At 43.3% G+C, this 21165-nt stretch overlaps 1 protein-coding gene and 1 long non-coding RNA gene across 17 annotated transcripts in view; one reads left to right on the top strand and one right to left on the bottom strand.

Annotated features, from left to right (window-relative positions):
• Positions 1–21165, top strand: part of NFIA (nuclear factor I A) — a 348817-nt gene that overhangs the window by 29248 nt on the left and 298404 nt on the right. The gene's annotated exons all lie outside the window — the stretch shown is intronic.
• Positions 4777–16062, bottom strand: LOC135580034 (uncharacterized). The gene is made up of 3 exons (XR_010474062.1): positions 15879–16062; positions 5490–5623; positions 4777–5145 (listed from the first exon to the last, which is right to left on the bottom strand). It is a non-coding gene; the product is annotated as an uncharacterized LOC135580034 (long non-coding RNA).

The raw sequence follows: 21165 nt of genomic DNA, 5'->3' as shown, positions 1-21165 counted from the left end.
TTCACCATTATGGAGCAAATAAAACCAAGGGGTAGTTAATCCAGGGATATATCACACATCAAATTAAATCTCACTTTGCCTGCAGTAATAACAGAAATAATTCATTAAGATAAACCTCTAGATTATGCACAGCATCTGGAGATAGAATTAAGACCTTAGCTGTGAGTGCATGTGCATGCACACTCCCTTCCTCCCCCCTCCAAAAAATGATGCCAGCATAAAAGGCAGTTTAGAGTTGACTGTTGAGCTTTTCACATCTATTTCTTTCTGGCACTTACAGAGAAAACAAATGTGTTTTCCAAAGAGACCTGTCTCTGGAAGGGTAAAAAATACCCCCATCCTTTTTTCTGTGAAGGAATGTAACATGATGTAGGGGCCCCTGTGCAGAGCCAGGACCACTCAGAAAAATGTTGACGTGCAGCCTTGGAACTTGATCTAACTTCCTATGAAGTCAGCATGAGTTTTTCCATGTATTTCAACAGGAGTTGAAAGAGGTCCTTCCATCCACTCTGTCTCACTGTGCACTGGAAATAATACTGGTAGTGAAAATGTTAGTGAGCTGGTTTGAAATATATCTTATCTTAATGCTAACCATGGCCTGAGAACTTTCATCTATAGAAGCCAGGCATGACAATAGAGTTAGAACTGAATCTGCATCTGCATTCAGCCTGCAGGTAAAAGTGTGAGCCCACAACCAAATGAAACTAGCAGACATGATCCTACCACAGACCAAAGAAGATCAGTGCAATACTCTGTGGCCCACATTTAGCAATTTTCAATAAAATCTGCCATTGCAAAGCATTTCCTTCCTATAATCCTGAAGAATATTAAAGATGGACAAACTTATTCAGGTTAAATAAAATCAGATAGCCTAAAAAAAACCACAAGCTGAAATGAATACAAAACTTGCTTACCATTTCTGTAAGCTCTTTGGGACAGAAATTCTCTCTTCCACATCTGTTTTTATAATTCTGTTGGAGACCCACTCTTACTGCTCTGCACCATCTCGTACAACTATGAGGAACGTGCCCCTGGAGGCTCTCAAGTACTTTGACTCTCACTAGGATGTTATTGCTGCTTCTGTTCTAGTTCCAGACTTGCCGTCTTGTCTTTCATTCAGAAAAAAGCCTCTTCAGTTCATACGCAGGATGCTGTAACAGACCGTGCTGAGGAACGCACTCGACAAACCTCTGCCAGGAACAAGCTGACTTTTGGGCAGAGGATCTCACAGGGGGTTTCTCATGATCCAACCAGCCCTGTTTTCATGAACCCATCAGCAAACCGTCTGTTAAAAATTCTTACTGGCAAGAATTATAATGGTATAATTGGTCGAGCAGAGATCAGTCGGTCCTCATCCATTTCTGAAGGCACTCTGTTACATTCAGACAGTTCAATCACACTCATTTGCTTCTGGACCTTTCTAGAAATGTGCTGCCACCTTGTTTCCTACACGTGCCCTGCAACAGCTGTTACAGCAAGTGGATTTTCCTGTGACTTGTACTGAGTAATGGTGGGCTATAAATTAGTGCATGCTTGGGAGCTCCCAAGGAATTGTAGCCATCCTCTAATTACATTACTAATTAGGGTTACAGGGAGACAAAAACCAGTCAAGAATAAATACGTGGACTTTGAACAAAATAGGTATTTGGAGAATATTATCAGGCCTGCACAAAATATGCGAGCACACAAGATAAATTGAGAGAGTCTGAAGTTGAAGCTGACTGCTCCCAAAGGATCTGACAGCAGCGCCATGGGAAAGGACAGTGGTGGGTTTGAGCTGCAGGCAGGAACCCAAAAGAGGGACAAGGCCCAGCAACGGGTGCCTGAAAGGGCAGATCAAGAAGACGGGATGAGAGGGAGTGGGAAAACCTCAGCAAAAGCCAAGGCTGAGAGCTGCCCGATGACAGGATCTGCTGCCGCAGGGCTCCAAAACCTTTAGGGGTGGAAACAGGGACAGCTATTAACTCATATGCAAGACACCACTTACTTTTTTTTTTTTTGCCTCCAGAAAAGACCTCTGAAAGGGTCCTCTACTCAGCCTAGCAGCAAATGTCATGGGATCCTAGCCTCAGGGGAAAAAACATTCCTCTGGATTTGCTATTAGTTTTGCTGGAAAAAAGCCTGAGAGATCACCCAGTGCATTCAACTCTCCAGAAGCACGGTCAGCTTTCTGATGGTGGCAAGACCTCCAGTGACGAATAATCTGTGACATCTGGAGACAACCAGTTCCAGTGCTTCACAGAGGATGTTCAAACCCAAAGTGTCCCTGCAGCTCCCGCTGCTTCTCACCCACACTGGTCACCAGGATCTCCAAAAGATTTGTAATATCAGAAACGGGTAAAGGCCTGTAAATATGAAAAACAGGAAGCTATAGAGAATAAAGAAATAAATCCTTCTCCTATCTTTAACGAGGTCATGTTATCTACTGCTCCAATCATTCTTCTTGTTTTCCCCTGACATATCTTGAATTAATCCATATCATCCTTTGGATTATAGTGCCCAAAACTCATTCCTCAGGAGACAATGCAGCAAAAATAGATTTTCACCACTTCAGTTGGCTTGGAAAAGGAAGCAGAAAGGGATGCTCGAATATAAGAAATTCAGGTACAAGTTGTTTGCATAAAACAGAATTTAAAGGAGATGAAAGAAATAGTGTACGGGTGCTATGGACAGAGATTTAAAATTGAGCTGTTAAGCTGAAACAAAATGTAAAACAGGCTCAGCTTGCACATAGCCAAATTCTTGCAAGCCTTTCTGTAGCTGACAGCCGCGGAAAAACCACTGATCTGAAGGGTTTCTGCCAGTCTGAGCCACTGCCAGGCTGGACATGAACAACAAGGCTCTAAGTTAACTCAAAAGTAAAATCAGATCTTTACAAATAAGGCTGAATCTTGTAGTTTAAACAGAGAAACATGTACAGAAGGGAGTTCAGACTTCGTTTCTAGATATGACCCTGTTGGCTTCCAGGTGTGGAATATAAAACAAGCTGCCAGCCAGGACCAGGGAGACTTCCCGAGCTGCGGGGTGTGATTCAAGCTGACATGCATCAAGTGACTCAAGCCTGGAAATTGAATAAGAAACTGCTCAACAGGCTTTTCACTCAGACTCCTGTTAGTTTTTACTGCATCTAAAACAGAAAAAAACATACCTTTTTCCAGTGTTATTTTTTTGTTTCCGCTTTAGTTTGTGAGCAAAATCAAGTGGGAAAAGCAATAGAATAAAGCAAACAGGATTGAGTTGGGTGTAGCTTGACACACTGGCTCAACTTGTTCAGTGTCAGTTTGTGGCAGGAGGTACAAGTGAACAGGGTCAGATAAAATGTCCATCTAGGGTGGGGGAGGGATAAATCTTTGGAAAAGGAGGGAGTTGTGGCAGCGGTGTCACTTGGGAGGTAGAATGGGGAGAGCTCACATGGACTTTTTGCTTTTCTGTTCCCCAGTCATAGAAGGCCGGGCTTTGCGGTGCCTCTTTGTCCTCCGTGTTCTCCAGCAGGTTTGTTTGTTGGAGCCTTTTGCCCATGGAGTGTGGCCCAGTGGCCATGAAGGGTCAGCAGGGCCACAGGAGTGAAAAGTGGGACCCTTACACATGGATTTCTCTTCCAAGCCCGTAATCAGAAACGTTAGTGATTTGTCTCTTCCCTCAAAGAGGCCTTACAACATTGAGACATCCCTGCATCCCAGCCCTCAGCTGAATTTAAGAAGTTGCTTGCTCACTGCCTTCTGCATATTAATACTCCTTCCTCTTTTTTCCATATATTTTTCCTGGCTTCCTGTGTGTGATGAAGCATTCAAATACCAAATTATTCCTCAAACATTCCTCATTTGTTTATTTGTCCATTTCTATAACTGATTTGCATCTCTCCGGCTGTTCCGACGGTACCTTTCCGTGTGATCATTCCCTCTGTGACGACACCATCTCCAGGGTACGGGCACTTAAGCCTCTTGTCCTCCACAAGGTAACTGAGCTTCCACATTGAGCACTGACACTTGGAGTTTTGAAACTATCACTTGCTTAATAACTCTACATCCGTCATTCTTGGATGAAATCCATGGCAAACAGAATGTGAGAAAGCGAAAACTAATGAGCGTCTTCAAGAAAGGATAGGGAGCTTCTGTTATTTCATTTAGTCCTAAGAGTTTAACTTCTGGCACCTCCATCACATTTCCAAATGGTAACTAAAGGTTGTTACTTTTTCAAGTTGTGCTGTGTAGCACATTTCATCAATTAAAATGCACCCTCAATGTAAAATCACAACAGGGCCAGCCTGGCATGAAGGATGCTATCATGTCATTTTTTTCTTTTTTTAAAGGATACTTTTGTTTCCAATTGCTGAGATCTTTATAGAGCAGACTTAAATTAAAGAAAACACAGATTTAAATATAACCATGAAAAGAATACAACACGCGTTCATCTTGGAGTACTCTGCAATTTACACTTCAAGTGGAGCTGACTCTGCTTTGTGTGCTCTAGTTCCGTGGTGTTTCTGAGGGTGATTATTCACTTTCTTTGTACTGGAAGGACACAAATATCTCCTTTATTAGGTGGGGTTTTATGCAATGACCTCACGTGGATCCAAAGCTTCCATAGCAGTGTTATCAGATTGCACTTTCAAGACAACTGGGGAGGGTTTAAGGTGAAAGACTCAGCATTGCACAGCAGTTAGACATGGAGGGTGAGAATCTGAGTAGCCAAGGTGCAGCCCCAGCTCAGTGCTGACTCCTGCACCGCCGCTCTACTGCCCACAGCTGCTGCAAGCAAGTCACTCCAACCCTCTTCCATTTACCTGGGATTAACAATGCTTGTGGACATATGTTTTGTAGAAGTGTCGTGTATTGGTGTTTTCACTCGTTGTCTGTTTGTTTTTTCTGGCTGCAACTCCACAGAAGCCCTGCTCTTCTTCTTCCTCTTGTGCATTGGTGCATCTGAGGTGTCTCAGCAAATCTGAACCATCTCTCCTCTGTCTTCCTTGGTTCTGTTTTTACTCCTGTATTTGCGTTCACAGTAGCTAGAGAAGGACTGAACAGGTGAAGCATGAAAGCAGTGAAACACAGCCCAATGTGTGAGTTACTGAACTTACCAAAACTTCAATCAGGTGACAAAAATTCAAATTGCAAGGGTTCCAGTTTAAGTGTTTTTACCAGTGGACTGAAATGAAAAACAAAGTAATTTTTCCGTTACAAGGCAGCAAGTGGTCTCTTTGCAGGTCCTCATTCGTTAGACATTGCCTACCAAATCCTGACTTGAACAGAAATGAGGTCAAGCACCTTGCTCTGTGCACAACCAGCATTCCTTGTTTTCCCTCTCATTTGCTCAAGCTGAGCTTTGCACATTTTTGCTGCAGTTGATATCAGGTAACAAACTCTCATAAAAGCTTCTACCTAATGAAAATGATCCAGCCAACATCCACCTGGCAGAGAAGACAAGTGTATTGCCAGGTACCCAAATTAGACTAGTTTGAGTCAGACATCAGAAGTTTAGGCAAGCCTTACCTTGTCACAAGGGCACATCTTCAATCAATCCTGCTTTGGCACTGGCTCAGCTGTCTCATCCGCAAGTGACATTAGGGCCAAGGGCACCGAATGAAAAGCCCTCCCCATGCTATCCAAGGGAAGTCGTCCCTGTGCTAGGGCAGAAATGCAAAGTTGAAACAATGTTCAAATCCCACAAAATTCGCAGCTCAGAGATTTCTTAGAAGTGCTGTGAAACCAAACTGAATCATAATCTGCGGTTTTGTTGTGTTTAAAGTTGTTGACATTTCATTTGTTTTCTTTTTACATCAGACAAAACTATATCATGATGATTTTCAGCTGCAATGATCAATAGGAGAGGTGGGCCAGCCAGACAAATAAATGCAAACCTTGCTGATCTACATGGAAATCGTCAGATAACTGATCTGCACCAGTTTATGCTGGCTAGGAACGTGGCCTTTCATTTCTATTTCAGTAACGTTTGGGGAAGTTTCAGGTCCTAATTTTTGTGCCGAGTTTTACTGTTTCTTTGAGTGAAGAGTGATCCTTCACAGAAACCTGAAGTTCTTCCAGTGCTGATTTACACAAAAAGTACATTGATTTTGCTAGAGGACCAATTTGCACGACCTCAAAGTCCCTAAATTTCCCAAGTGCGCTGTGTTGAAGTGAATAACTGAGTCGGTCTCCTTCTGAGTCTATCAGCAATGCCTGGGATCATTTGTATTCGCAACAGTTTTCCAGCCTGAATGCAGGACCAGGCTTTAGGGCTGATGGAACGAGGTAGGGACGAAAGTAGGTCAGGCTTGGAATCGTGTTTGAGCAGCCCGTGTGCTGCAGGACAAGCGCAGATCCCAAACGGCTGCAGGACTGAGGTGATTTCTGCCTGAATCACTACTTAAGATTTCATCAGCAAAATGATGCGCTGGTTCTATTTTCACAAGTCTGCTCAAGTGCTTGTGAAATAGATTTTCGGTCTTATATGCATGTCCTCCTTACTGCAAATACTGTGTGCTCAGAAAGAGAAAGAGCAATTTTTTTCTATTGATCGAGCGTGTGAACAGCCATTCATTTAGCAGAGTATCTGTATGTTCTGTACAATTCAAATGCTGCCTATTCAGCTAGTCAAATATTTTTGTTCTATGTCCAAGTAGGCATTTATTCATCACTGCATAGCACTGCAATTCAAAGGCTCAGATGTTTTAAGATATATATATAGGCAATATTTAGCTTGCACTGGCATGGCTAAATGACTTGGACAGCTAAGTCCCATTGGACATCTAAGTCCTCTTGATAAAGGGAAACAGAAAGCTGTGTTCTGATAGCTGACTTTCAGCCACCCGCATCTCTTCAACTATATCTCCTAGATTTTGAGCAGACCTGTTTTCTGTGACCACAGTAAGCACATGTAGCATGGATAGATGTCTGCATACCAAGCTGAGGGATGGGCATAGCCAGTGACCTGTTCTACATTCCAAAATTTGCTCATGTAGAACCAGAGTACTTATTTAATCCGTACATGGAAGAATTTGACTGAGAAGCTACAGCTGGCATGCTGCAGTTGATGCTTATTAAACACATAATCATTTCGATCTTACCTTGTGCTTCCCCATCTGTTTGTATCTACTCTGAGTCTCTTCTTCACTCAGACATGGGCTCTTTGGGGTGGGGACTGTTCTTTCACCGAGTTTATAGAGTCCCAACTGCAACAGAGCTCCAAACCTGCACCCCAACCAGGAGGTGATGGCCCTCACTGTGGAACTTCCCCTGTTGTAGAAGGGGATTCTTTTCAATACTTCATGTGATGTATTTACTTGGGGAGTTACTGGAAGATCTTTCTGTTAGGTATTTAAAGCCAGAGCTTTTGATCATCTAGTCTGACCTTCTGTATATCACAGACTGTAGACATTCATAGTTTAATTCTCAAGTGGAGGAGAGTGACGTGTGTTTGACTGGAGAGTAACTTCTGGAAAGGCATCCAGTCTTGTTAAGATGAGATCAAAGAAAAAAAAATAGATTTTCTTCTTGTCTCTGCAATCGTTTGTCCCAGTGACCCACTGCCATCACAGCTGAATGTCTTGCACCTTGTTCCTGATTCTAGTGAACTCTTACGGACGTGTTTGTCTCAGCCAGACACTTATATCTTACAGAAGCTGAATAATAAGAGTAACAGTAATGAATAAACACCTCGTAACTATTTACATGATGTCTGCATCCAGCGAGGCAGCATTCCAAGTGACACAGGTGTTGATATCAAAGCGAGACTGGCTCAGTCTCTCGGCAATAATAAAAAAGCTGCCAGTCTTCCTGCTTCACCAACATCTACTGTCACCTTCAGAAAACCATAAGTTTCCTTTGCTTTTGCTTTGATTTCCAAACCAGAAAACAGAAAAGACACCAACCTTTCCTAGTCCTGCCTCATGTGACCCCTATAACAGCCAGACAACCTCCGAGTACCCCATAGCACAACTACTAGTTTTAACTGAAGATTAAATTCTCCCTTATTTCCTGTATAGGTTAGAGCAGGGGTTAAAGCATCTCCAGAGGAGCTTTCTGCTCATGGAGCACCCTGGAGACAACCTTGAGGACACTTTACCTTCTGCCCCTTTCATCCCTCGTGTGAGGGAGCAGCTTTGCCCAAAGAAGCTGCGAGGAGCACAGACACATGCCGTGGTACCATTGCCAATTTGCTCTTGTGCGTGTGTGGTTTTTTGGAACCAGCTCAACATATGTGAAAGAGAGTTTAACCAGAAAAGGAAATATAAGCAAAGTGGTTGCATCCTTTTGCAATCAACTATTTTCAAGGCTGGCCGTCATGTGCTTAATGAGAAGACTTTTTCCAGTTACCAATGAATAGTTTTATTTTACGTAATTGCAACCACTTCAGCATGGCAATTAAGATAGAATGTTACCTTTGGGATGGGATCAATTAAAGGTTTGAAAATTGAATTTGGGATCATGATTAGTCTCTTTTACATCGCTTTAGTATTCTAAAAGATATAATTGTATGATTCACCTCTCTTTCATACATATAGTAAATATAACCTTTCAGGGTTTCTTTTTAAGCAGAAACAGATTTTTAAAGGCCTACCGGTAACTAAAACCATAGCATAATGGGGAAAGAGGGCTTCCCTATTTGATTAGAGGAGATTTTAAACTTATAGTACATGAAAATGTTGAATTTAGTGTAATTGGTTGTTGGATTTCTTCAGAATTGAAATCATTATGCCTTGGCCACATTCCAAGACATCCTTTCTTTATTTTATTCTCTCTCTTTTTTTTTTTTTTTAAGTTACAATTCAAAGCAGTGTGGAACATGCTATAATGTTGTAGTTGGTCATGTAATGTCACCAAAGCTGACTCCTGAATACAGACAAAGGACTTCATGTACCGGAGTGCTTCACCGGGGGAAAATTGATAGCAGCATGAGATATGCTATTACAGGCTTTTTGTTCTACCTCCAAATTTGTGCTGACTAAAGTGCTTTTGTGCCTGCACAGAGGAAAAAAAAATCTGTCTAGAGGAGGCTGGAAGCTTAAAACAAATGCGGCACGGAGGGCATAGATTCTTAAGCAGGACTGTTTGAATTTAGCTGGAGCTTCCTAAATAACAACTAAAGTGCTTTTTTTTGTCAATTACTATTTCCTGAAAGGACATGAATCACAGTGAAAATGATCAAGCAGCATAAAACAAAATTCTCTACAAGACCAAAAAAAGTAAAATGAAATAGAAGAATTGAGCAGTGTTTCCTAACTCTTGTCAGTCCAGCTTGAAGTTATTGCCAGGTTTGTACACACCACAACCTATTCAAGCATTACTGAGAGACAGGAACCAGAGATGCAGTTTGAATGCAAATTAAGCACACACTTTCTTCCAGAGCAGCTTGAAAAAGTCAGCGTGACCATGGATATACGCCCCCTTCCTCCACCCTCCTTCCTAATATAAATAAATCAGCCAAATAGCACCATCGCCACTGCCCCCACACGCAAACTGGAGAGAAAAGGCCAAAATAAACTGTGTTAATCGTGAACAATTCATCTAACCTTACGTTAGTGATGCTGGTGGAGTGTCTGAGGGACACGACACTGTGCAGCACATGGATTTTGCTAGCGTGTGTGTTTTGAGTGACTTTGCAGATCCCTGGACAATGGACTTGCCCTTGGAAAACCAGGATGGCCGTGATCCTTCATTTACTTCAAATAGTACCATTTTGGAATTTCAGGAAGGAAATCGTGGCCCTTTTCTGTTCCACTCTCCAGCCAGCACAGGAAGAAATGGCCCTTCCTTGCCAGACCAGGTGCAGGATTCCAGTGCCTCTGCCTCAGTGCTCTGGGCAGCATTTTCTCCTCTTCCTGGTCCTCTCCGATGTCACAGGCTCATTTTCCTTCCCAGTTCAAATTAAGTCAGTGTCTTCCCTCTCCATTCATTTTCCCTTTAGCCCAGGGCATTGTGCTCTCTGTGTCCCTGTACAGCACCAGCCCCAGCACTGCCTCAACAAGCAAATCACTTTTTTCTTAACCACAAGGCTGGGTTCTCGCTCTGACCTGGGCTTTGCTTTGAATTTTCATGTGAGTCTCAGGGTGCAAGGTTAGATACTTACAGACAAGGTCACACACAGCAGCGACAGTGGGAATGAGTAACCTCCTAACCATCCGCAGGGCTTGGTCATATTTATCTATAGTTTTAATAGAGAATTCGTTCACCTCCACCCAGATAAATGGAGCTGACATCCTGAGGGGTAACTAAATGGCAGTTACAAAACAAATGGACCAATAGTCTATTTAGCCTAGTCAGTGTGATCAGAATATATCTTTCAAAATAAAATACTACTGGATGGGTTATGGGACTCCTCCAGATGGCCAAGTGGATAGCTTTCTAAGGTCAGCATGAATATTTAAACAGTGTTTTTTACAGTGCAAGCATTAAAGGCACAAAGTTGGAGTTGCTCATGGTATCCATGGAAGCCAGATCACGAGCAAGGAGACCCCTTTACTAGACAAAGGCCAGGATTATGTGATTATTGAAGTATATTTTAAACACATTGACTTATTTATATGTTTTAATCGTGCAGGTTTTTCAGCTGTGGGGTGTCGTCATGCTGGCTTTGTGCTAGCTAACAAGAGCACCGGAGGTCTGCCACATTTGGAATAGCTGCTGGGGAGACTTCGGTGGTAGCCAGCTGTTAAAATCAGTGGTTACTGGTGGTTATAGTGGTTTCAGGAACTGGCAGCACCTTCCGGAGTGGCTGCAGGAGGCTGTGCAATAGCTTTTCTAGACTCCTCAGTCACCTCTGCGTTGAGCTGACCCCGCTCAGCTGCAGCGTGTGGTACCCAGGGGCATCATCACTGGGGATATTGCGCAAACCGAGGCACTTCCCAGGGTGTTTCATACAACGCAAAAGTTTATGTGCCCCTTCCCCAGGAAGAAGCATGTGCAGGGGTAGTACTGAAGCACATCTATTCCCTGAACTTTATACCCAGGTCATTAAACTCCTCTTTCCCAAATAAGCAGTGTTTTTCACTTAGACAAGCTCCATTTCTTCTCTGCCAGGATGTTACTCCTGCATCCCCTGGAATCCTGACTCTTTGCCCCCACTCTCACCAACCCTCTCACCAGCAAATACATACTTGCTATCACCCCAAAAAATTCCTGCTTCCACTAATTCCTCCCTTTAAAGAAAAACACGATCAAAAATGAGTTAATGCTGCTATGAATCCAATAACCACACACCCATCCTAAAATTAGACAGCCATGGTTTACAGTCTCTGGGATGAAAGCTCCCAAGGATTCAAAGACTGTTCTGAACAAGTCTGTGAAAGGTCACTAGTAAAGCAAACCTGTTCTCCATGGGCTTAAATTCCCTAGACATGGATCTGCACCTCCAATGGAAAATCCTTAGCAGCTGTGAAAGTAAGAAAAGATTGACATTTCCAGCTCTATGCAAGATCTGAATTTAAGCTGGATTATTACATAAATGCACAGCCTCATTCTAAAGACCTGTGAGCGCAAGTCTTTTTTTTTTTACGTTGTTGTTAACCTGTATTTCTAACGAGACTGTGCCCGTATCTCAGCCTTGGCATCCAAAGGCTTTGAGTTGGTTTGAGTCCATGGCAAAACTGCTCAGTGTGAGCTACAAATCAACAGGGCCCAGGCTGCTGCATACGACCTTGTTGATAAAACATCACTGCTGGAGCCAAGCGATGGGAATAAGGTGACTTCAGCTTTCTTGAAAAGTAGGTGACTAGAACAAAATAAGGGGAAGCTGTGAGCCCAGGTTTTCTCAGCACGTTAGCAGTATTTACAAAAAAAAAAAAGTAGTTTATTATCTAACAATGATCATTACAATCTACATATTGTTTCTTTGATCTTTTTAATATTGCTTTTCTAAACAGTCCTCCGGTGATTTAGTCCTTTTTTTTTTCATCTCTCTTGCTGAGACTCAAACCCACAAAGTGTGCATTTTTTCTGTAAGCATAGTGTTTTCTGTACTGTGAGATTTATTCCAGATCGTAGCACCCAGAGTTACTGCAAAATAACCAGGAAAGCAATCTCTTTCTTGTTTCTTTGCTTGCTTTCTTACCTTCTGGCTCTTCTCATAACTGTAGCAAAGACATGAAAAATATGGTGAATTTAAAGGCTGGGTTTTCTTAAGCCAATCTGAGAAAGCTACTTGGTAAAAAGGCAAGCCTACAGAAAGTCCTACATAATATCACCTCTGTTTTCCCTCACCTCCTGGCAGGGTATCCCTCACCTCTGCCTGGATACCCTGCAATAAGTAGAACTCTCTTCCTCCTCGGACCCTGCTCTCACTTGTATCAACCCCACTCCTCTGCCAATGAGAAAAGGAAACAGCAGGATTTGCTTCCAAAACTCCATCCTTTCCCTGATCCCGCACTGCATGGCTGTCATCCCAGCATGTTTCCCATGGCTGGGGGCAACACACACGGGTTTCTCCTCAACCCACAGACACCCCTTCGCTTCCTGAGCCAGCCCTGGGTGATATTCTGTGATTGGGACCATCTCTCCCGTTCCAGACACCAGTGAGCTACATCTGGGTTAGATTTAAATCTTCCTCTTGGCCAAAATCTTTCCTGGCTCAGTTATTTGAAATAACTATTTCCGTCCCAGAGTCCTGCCCATCTTTCCTTCCTGCCTGTGACAGAAAATAAAAATAGAAACAGCACTGAAATACATTCTATAAAAGTTGTCAGAGGAGGAACTATACATTTTAGTAAGTAAATATTGTTAGTTGTGGGAATGGCTCCTTTGAAACCAGACCAGCAAGAGAAAGAGCCTGAATTCTTCTGCCTGGTGCTCAGCTGACGAGTATCTCAGTCAAGTCCATCAGTGACTTCATTTACAGCCTGTAGCAAGAAACAGGCCCATAAAGTAAGCTAAATTACATCTGAGATGGACATATTTCTCTCCACTGCCTAGCAAGGGATATTACTATGACCACAATCACCATGCAGGTGTCTTGCCTAAGCATCTACTCTTAGGTAGGATGAACAAACCCAAGCCCAAAGCCTTGCAAACAATGCCCAGCGCATGGTCCCAGCCTTGAGCTGGCTGTGCTAAACCCACTGAAACGTGATTTCTAATCCAGTTGCTACTGCGGGCTTTGTTGTTTCACGCAGGGCGGTATCACCAGCCAAAGATCAATACCAAAGTTAGGGAAAGTTGTGGGAAGCGTCTAAAGTAGTGGCGGGTCTGGCCCAGCTTGGTTGCAGCTGGCAATGCTGGAGCCAGAAGTGTGGTGGCAAGTCCTCTGTTCCAAGCAGGAAAAACGGGGAGGTGATGAAATGAGTATTCGCCTGAGGCTCTGGTAAACCGGAGACAGATGATGGTGCACCTTATTAGGCAGGCGCTTGGCGGTGAGCGAGGGCGCGCACTGATGGATACCAGCAGCGGGGACACTCGCTTCTTTTCATAGTGCAGGACAGGCCAGTTGGAATCATTATACACCAGAGTCTCTATAAAAATAACGTGCGGAAAATGTTGTGGAGCGGCTACTTTTAACGGGCTGGAGGGAGCATTTGCCTTCCTGCAAATCAGGCACCTCCTGACCTACTTCTTAATAGGAGCTGAAATCAAAGGCCCTTTATGCTGCTGAAAGCCTTAAACTGGGAAGCCGTTCCGGCAAGCAAGAAGTCCTGAGGCACTTCTCCCTGTCCCTTATATGTTCTTTCTAGCCTTTGGCTACTCGTGGAAAGAAATGCCTTTCTACTTAAACATAGTTTGACTAATTAATCTATTCCATCTGTTCTTTCCTCCCCAAATGTAACCATGACACAGAAGTTTCCGAAACAGATTTGGTTCTCATATTGATAAACAGGTCACAGAAAAAGGGGAGTGCAGGGGAAAAGATGAAGGGAAATGCTGGGATTTTAGTTTTTATTTCATCCCAACAGCCTTCCAACATTTTCATGCAGACAGCTGATTTATACAGTGTGCCGCACACACAAGGGCAGGCAACAAACACATCTGAGATCATTCATGCCATTAGATCAGAAAAGCTATTCACTGCTTGCAGAAAAGCCACGGAAAATGCAATGTGTTGAAACGGAGTTTTGTACAAATTTCAGTGGAATTAAGTCATTCTTTTGGATATTTCAGGTAACCTGTGATTTTCCTCTTGAAACAACTTGCCAGAATCTGCTTGTCACCACCAGAGACTAGTAAACAGGGGTATAGGTTGATTGTTTTCCTAAAACATTAAAAAAGAGCCGAACGAGTTAATTTTTACAAGTTCAAAGAGCACCTGAACACAGAGCTGAACACAGCACTATGTTGCCAGCTGCAAGTTTGCTCCTAACAAGTTAGCCCTGCTATTGCAGATCAAATGCCCTTCATCTGAACTGACAGCAGGTAACTGATCAAATATTACTGAGTTTGCCTTTAAATTTTAACCCGCAAGAGTGATACTGCATCCTGTCGGATTTTATATTTCGTGACACAGTCTGCCAGAACCAGGCAATATAGCACAGCCTAATGCAACGTGACAGCTAAATTCAAAGGAAAAGACAGTTCTCCTGCAACAATTAACTGCTCTCGATACTCGGAGCGCTTACACAAACCCAGCGCTTTGTGCTCTCCGCAGCCACCAAGGTGTCCCCGTAGAAGTCGTGTCAGCTGCAGAAATGCCCCGGTTTTTGAAAGGCACGGTGGGATAAGACAACTTTGAAGGTGTTTTTTTCCCTTTTTTAATGTTGGGTTTAGTTTCTCTTTTTGTGCAATAGAGTTCTGTCCATGCAACCGCTCCATTGCAAAAATATAATATTATTGATTACTTCAAAACTTGAAGGGAACACAGTAAAAAAATACATTCTCTAGCGAGATAACTGTGCTCAGTCCAGACCGTATGTAATCTGGATAACCTTGACAACTAACACAATAAACAGTGCCATGATTTTAAGTGAGGATGAGCTAGCATGTTAAAATCTCCCTGCCAAATCTAATACAAGCGCCAAGCCTTCCAGGTGTTTCATTGTGTTATCACACAGAACTAACATAATTTTTTCTTTCAGTTCTGAAGAGGTGGTCCAAAATGTTTAAACTACAGTAGTTGCAACATGTCAAAGAGGGAATTTATTATCTCAGCCCCAATAGGTCTTAATAAGCCTTACACAACTGTTTAGGCATTTATTCTATTAACGGCTGTTCATTCCAGTGGCTTCACCTGAATATTCATGATCTTACTATTCCCAGTGCTTCAGTGTAGCAGCTGTTTGAAATCCACAGCAAATGTTCAAGAGAGTTCCACAAATATAAACACCCTCACAGCTGAATGTTTGGGGCCTGTGCATCGCAGAGGAGAGACATGAAACATTTATGTGGAGTGATTTTTGGAGGACAGCATTTACAAAGCTTAAATAGTCCTCGCACATTTGGGAGCACTTCAGTGTGATTGGGACATTACCATGGAGGACAAAGAGTCTGGAAGAGCCTACATCCCACAAAGATGTTGCGCTCGTCTCTATGCGATAATTCAGCGTAACGGAGGATTCCTGCTAAATTCCAGATTCAGAATCAACCCTGGACAACTGGAATCGATGGTGGGTGGTTTTTTCCTTTCCTCACTGGCATGGCTTTCCATGAGGATGGAAATGGCACACATAGGAAGGAGGTACCAAGAAAGTAAAAAGAAGCAATGTGTCCAATTACATTAAACACAGAATGTAACATTAGGTCATTATACAATAAATCCTAAAAATGCTGAAATCACCCTCGCTCATCTAGGAACCGAGTGTCTAACTCAGGACTCTACTTACATAAACCATTTGTCTCATATTAAGTAGAAAACAGGTTCCGATGGAGTCTAAAGAGCTCAGACACTTTAATTAGCAGGCGCACAGAGGACATAAAGAATTCAGGCTCTCTCAGAGGACTGGGGATGGGAAACGAGCACTCTACCTGTCGTTCCATCTGTTCTGCCGCTGTCTGTGCTGCTGGCACCTAGAAGTTGTCACCCGCTCAGGATTTTCGGCGGTCTTTGCTAAAACGAATGGATGGATTTAGCCGCTTTCTCAGAGGCCACGTGCTCTCCTGCAGGAAAATACTTTGGGGGAGGAGAAGGAGGAAACAGTCCTGAGGTCCAGGGCACTGTCCCAGCACCTGCAAGATCAAGATTTCTGCCTCACTTCATATTCCTCTACAGTTGTGAGACCTCTGATGCTGGGGGTGGTTTTTACCATAGAGATGGGCAAATGGGGCAGAAAACAGGAGCTACGACTGATTCCTAACGCTGACTTGAAAACATTTCCTTTTTGTTTCCTGATGTGGGTCTGCATTTTCTTCCCAGAGACTCCCCTGCTTCTCACTTTGAGATCCACACATGGACAGACTCACTTCTCATGGAAGTGGTGGAATAGAAAACATAGGAACTGGGATCACAGCAGCCAAAAATTTTTCCCATTGTCCGAACTGCTCAAATTGGAAATTTTAAAGTGACTTAGGCTGGCCATTCTCACTGGACTTCTTTTAATACATTGGCAGATTTGACATAACAGCAACATTAAATTACAGTTAGTTGAATAGTTAAAATATAGTCAAATTACAACAAATGCTATCCTGGAAATATAGGAATATATATTGGAAATATATATACACATATACCTGTATGTTGTATACACAAACATACTAGTAACAGGATTAACACCAGTTAAGATCTTCCCTAAACTACTGAAAATGACCATACCCAGCTTTTGTGCAATTCACGGAAAACGAATGTCCTTTCAGAGACTGTGCGGCCACGCACAAAAAATAGAGTTCTAGTGTTTAAAGGAAACCTTACAACAGCCACAGGATTTTCAGTAATATACTGGGGAAGGCATTGTTCATATACAGACCTGATCTCTCTGAACAGTAACGGTTCCAGGCTAATAATGAAATAATCCATTTTTACTAGATGAAAGAAGTGGGATCAGAAAAGTAACTCGATCCGTGGGTAATAATGGTGCCAAAAGCTTATAATGGAAAATATCTGAAGAATCCGAGACTCTCTTTGAGAGATATGAATGATTTCTTTTTTCTTGCGAAAAGTGTATGAAGAACTTGAGAAGAAGTGCCTGAGTGAATTTTATGAGAAAAACCTCTGTTTGGGGGAGAAAGGGGCAGTGTCGGGTTGCAGCCCAAACACAGCCCGGCCTGACGTAACGGGGGGCACAGCTGAAAGATGCTCCGACACCTGCACTTGATGCACTTGCGCTTTGACTTTATTTTCTTTCTACTCCTCCTCGTTTTTTTGATCTCCAAACCCCACATTTTATGAATTAGTAGGAAAAATTTCCTGTGTCCAGTTTTCCATCTATTAACACGGTCCATAATTCACACTATAGCTATCTTTCAGCAGTAAGAGAACAGCAGGTAAAATCACTAAAATCAACTGAAGACTTGCTGTTTATCTCAACACGGTCAGGGTTTTGCCATTCCTGCCCAAACATTTTGATTGGGCAGTCAAACTGAATTTCATACAGAAACATGACCGGAGCGCAATGCTTGGCTTAGCTCACTTGTGCAAAAATCCTGACTCAGACAACCAGCCCTAAGAACATCTCAGGAGCTTCTCAGCTGAGAAGGGCTTGTATGAGCAACCTCTCAATTTGTGGAAGATTTTAAGCTTCAGTTCTCACTGTTGCTGTCTTCCAGCTCTTTGCCATGACTTCTCCGCACACAAATTCAGGATGAATCAAAGCAAAACCAAGAGAAATTAGAATATTTTTATGTTTAGGCCCTCAAAATACAGGCACATAAAGGAGAGTGCAAAGAGGATTCACCTGACTCTGGATGTGCAGTTATCCAAATGTGCATCTCGTGGTGCAGGTTGGGCTCACAGGACAGGCATGGGGCTCAGAAAGAGTCCAGGAGACGGTGGCGCTTCATTCCAAAACAGCCTTGATTAATCTAGACCTAATGAGCTTGTACAGTAATTCTCTCTGAAAGATTTTCTGAAGGTAAGCAGCCTGACTATCCCCAGTTTACAGCTGGGAAAGACGAGGCACCGAGGGGCAAACATTTCCTGCAGTTGGGCAGCAGAGCTGTACTCACCCAGTTCCTGGCACAGGGAGCTCTCAGAGCTGCGCTGTCTGCCTGGGTGAGCCAGAAACGGGAATGAGAAGCAAAAATCGGGAAGGTGGGTTTAGGACAAGTATAATGAAGCTCGTGGCCGTTCTCTCTACTAAAATCTCTTTATTTTGTGCAGTTTCATTCTTTGCATTGCAGGCACTGGCATGTCAACTAACTCCACTCGGTTGTCTCAGGCATGCGTGTACTGGTTACTAGGAGGTAAATAATAAAATTGGGAGTATTTCTCTGGCACAATAATTTAAAGTGTATTGCAAAACTTAGCCTTTCTCTTTTGTACACACATAAAACCTCCCTGCTGTGTAAGCATGTGTGTGTGAGTGCATGTGTAATGCAGATAAATCATTGGATTTCAGTGACTACTGGGCTGAGATTGAAATAAGAAATAGCTTGTTGATTACTAAGGCGATTAAAAGGATCATCTTATTGATTCCCACCCAGCCAGGCACAGACCTCAGTAATGAACATCGACTGGTTTAATAAGGGAAAAGTCAAGATTTACTGGATGCATGTGCTTTTCATTAGAGTGAGCTGAAAGGAAATAAAAAATGCTGACCTACCCAGTCACGGGCCACTGTGCCTCTTACTCTTCTGAGTGCAGCTGGTAGAGGAAAGTGGGTAATAGAAATCAGAATGTGAGTACACAGGGGCAGTGCCTAATAAAATTACAGAAACTGAAGTAACAGAAATGATATTATTTTCTTCCATCTTCTCTTTTTATACCAATAGCCATTCCCTTAGAGTACAAGCATTTGGATGTCCATTAAAAGAGAAAGCTGATTATAATTTCAAAAATCAGAGGCAAGGTCTCATTCCCTCATAGATTTATTGAGAGATATGAGATGCCTACAAGTAGCTCATCTATCTGGGTTAATACTGGGAGCAAACAATGCTCTAAAACATTAGCTTGAGGTTAAAAAGGCATTAATGAGGATGTGCGTGTTATACAGGAGTTCAAACATCGGTCCTGTTTGCTCTTGTAACAGTTAATGGCTCAGAGAATGGGTCCTCCAGAAAGACTTCAGTTTCTCAATCTGAGTCAGGTGTAGCTGCAGATACTTGGTACAGGTGATGGGCAAGTTTTTCTTCTTAACCATCAGCAGCAGTAGCTGATTTTACATCACAAGTAACCATATTTTCACATGTGTAAGTCATACCTCAGGTAATTTACACCCGTCAGAAGACTCTTGAAGGTAACACACATCTCGCCTACACCAATGTGTGACCTCCTCAGAATCTGAGGCAGGGAGGTTGCTGGAGGGCAGGAACCAGGCTGTGCAGGAAAGACCTTGTTTCTGGGAGACAGGAAGGAGGTTGCTGAGGATTAGAGACATTGTGGGCTCAAAGGGAGACAAGACTTTCAAATAAACATCCCGTCACATCACCCTCTGATTCACAGAGCCCACAGTGCTGCTGAATCACAGTCATTTTTACAAATAATCAAACACCTTGCATATCATATGTATGAAACATGATGTTCTTACTTGGTAGCCCCAAAGAAAGTATTCCTTTCTAAAACAGCACAATGCGTGTTTTCTTTCCCTGCTTACACAGTGAATGATGAGGAAATGATGAAATTTAGTATTGTGCTCATTTTTTTTTTCTGCATGAGGTGTGTAGGTTTCCTGAAGCATTTAAAACCAGGGAGGCCAAAGTCTGCTCGGATTTGCATTCTGCAAATCCAAAGTACCTCCACTAACCTTGATGGGGTTATGCAAGATCTGTCACTGTGTCACATTTTAAGGAAAGGAAGGACAGACCTACTTAGTAAATAAATTCTGCTTTAACTTGTGGAATTGGTACAATATTCATCCATCTCTGCCCTCTGTGAGGGGCTCCCTGTCACAGCATCTTTTTGACATCACAAGAACGTGGTTGATCAGTGCTGATGGTCCTGTTAGTGACTATGGGATGGTACTGAGGCCACTACATCACCATGAAGTCCTTTCCTGACTGAGCTTCCTACTAGAGGAGTTTTCTCTGCTTGATCTTCTTGCTTTGTGCACCTCATGAGCTCTGCTGGTGCCCCCGGGGAGCACAGGCAGGGCCCAGGCTGTTCTAGATTGTGTGACCTGATGGCCCATGCATCAGCAGTCCTTCAGGAGAGGGGTGCAAAGTGCTTCTTTCATTCTCAGATTAAAGACTTTGGGTAACAGCTCAGCAGGAGTTCAGAGAATCAGTCTCCTAAGGAACCAAGATGCTGATAAGCAATATCCTGCCTCCGGGCAGATGCTCCCAGCTCCCAGGAACTGCTGAGCTCCAAATTCAGCAAGAACCGGTGACACTGATATGACATTCAGGTGAGAGAGGCCACCATGCAGGGCATGAAATATGCCTCATAAGTGATATCTCTTCGGGAGCTGAGAGCCCCCGCCCAAGCAGGGACGTGTCTCTGGGGCTCTCGTGGTGCCTGGCCTGGAGCCGTCCCTGCCACACACTCTTCAAACCTGCAAGCAGCCAGTCCCAGTGCCGAAATCCACATCTCTGAAGGCGGCACCTCCACACGCTGGTCCCCTCCCAGTTCCTCTGTGTCCCCACTTCTGCCCAAGAGAGACTGGTGGCTGGTTTGGATCAATGGCTATAGCACAGGATCAACCAGTGGCATAAAAAGTTATTTTGGGAGCTATGAAACACTGCTGGGATAGATAACCTCTGAGGTGCTAATATAAAACACCTCAAAGAGCTATGAAGCACTTTCTGGGCACCTTTCATTCTGCTTATGAGTGCCCTATTTAAATCAAGCTCAAAATGGTCGAGTCAGAAACAACATGCAGCTGAAGGGCTCCAGAAGGACTGAGAAAGGATTTTGATCAGAAGAAATGACTGAGCTTCCAATTGTAGCAAACATCTGTCTGGTGGCACTGGCCAAAACCTCGCCAAGCCCTGCCAAAAGGGACAGAGGTGCCTCACCTCAGGTCCTACCACCTTCATCCCTTTCCCAGAAACCAAAGATGGCTTTTCCAGTCCTGGATACAAACTGGTGATTTAAGAAATGTTGGATATTGTGCTGTAGACTGAAAAAAATAAACCAAACCAAAACGTGTTGTCCATGCAGACATCTTCCCAGAGCTGATTTCCCTCCTCTACCTCCTTCCACCCAAGAGTTACCAGCCATCAG

The sequence above is a fragment of the Columba livia genome, chromosome 8 (assembly GCF_036013475.1).
Source record: "Columba livia isolate bColLiv1 breed racing homer chromosome 8, bColLiv1.pat.W.v2, whole genome shotgun sequence".
Lineage (NCBI taxonomy): Eukaryota > Metazoa > Chordata > Aves > Columbiformes > Columbidae > Columba > Columba livia.
This window is presented reverse-complemented; position numbering and strand designations above follow the sequence as displayed.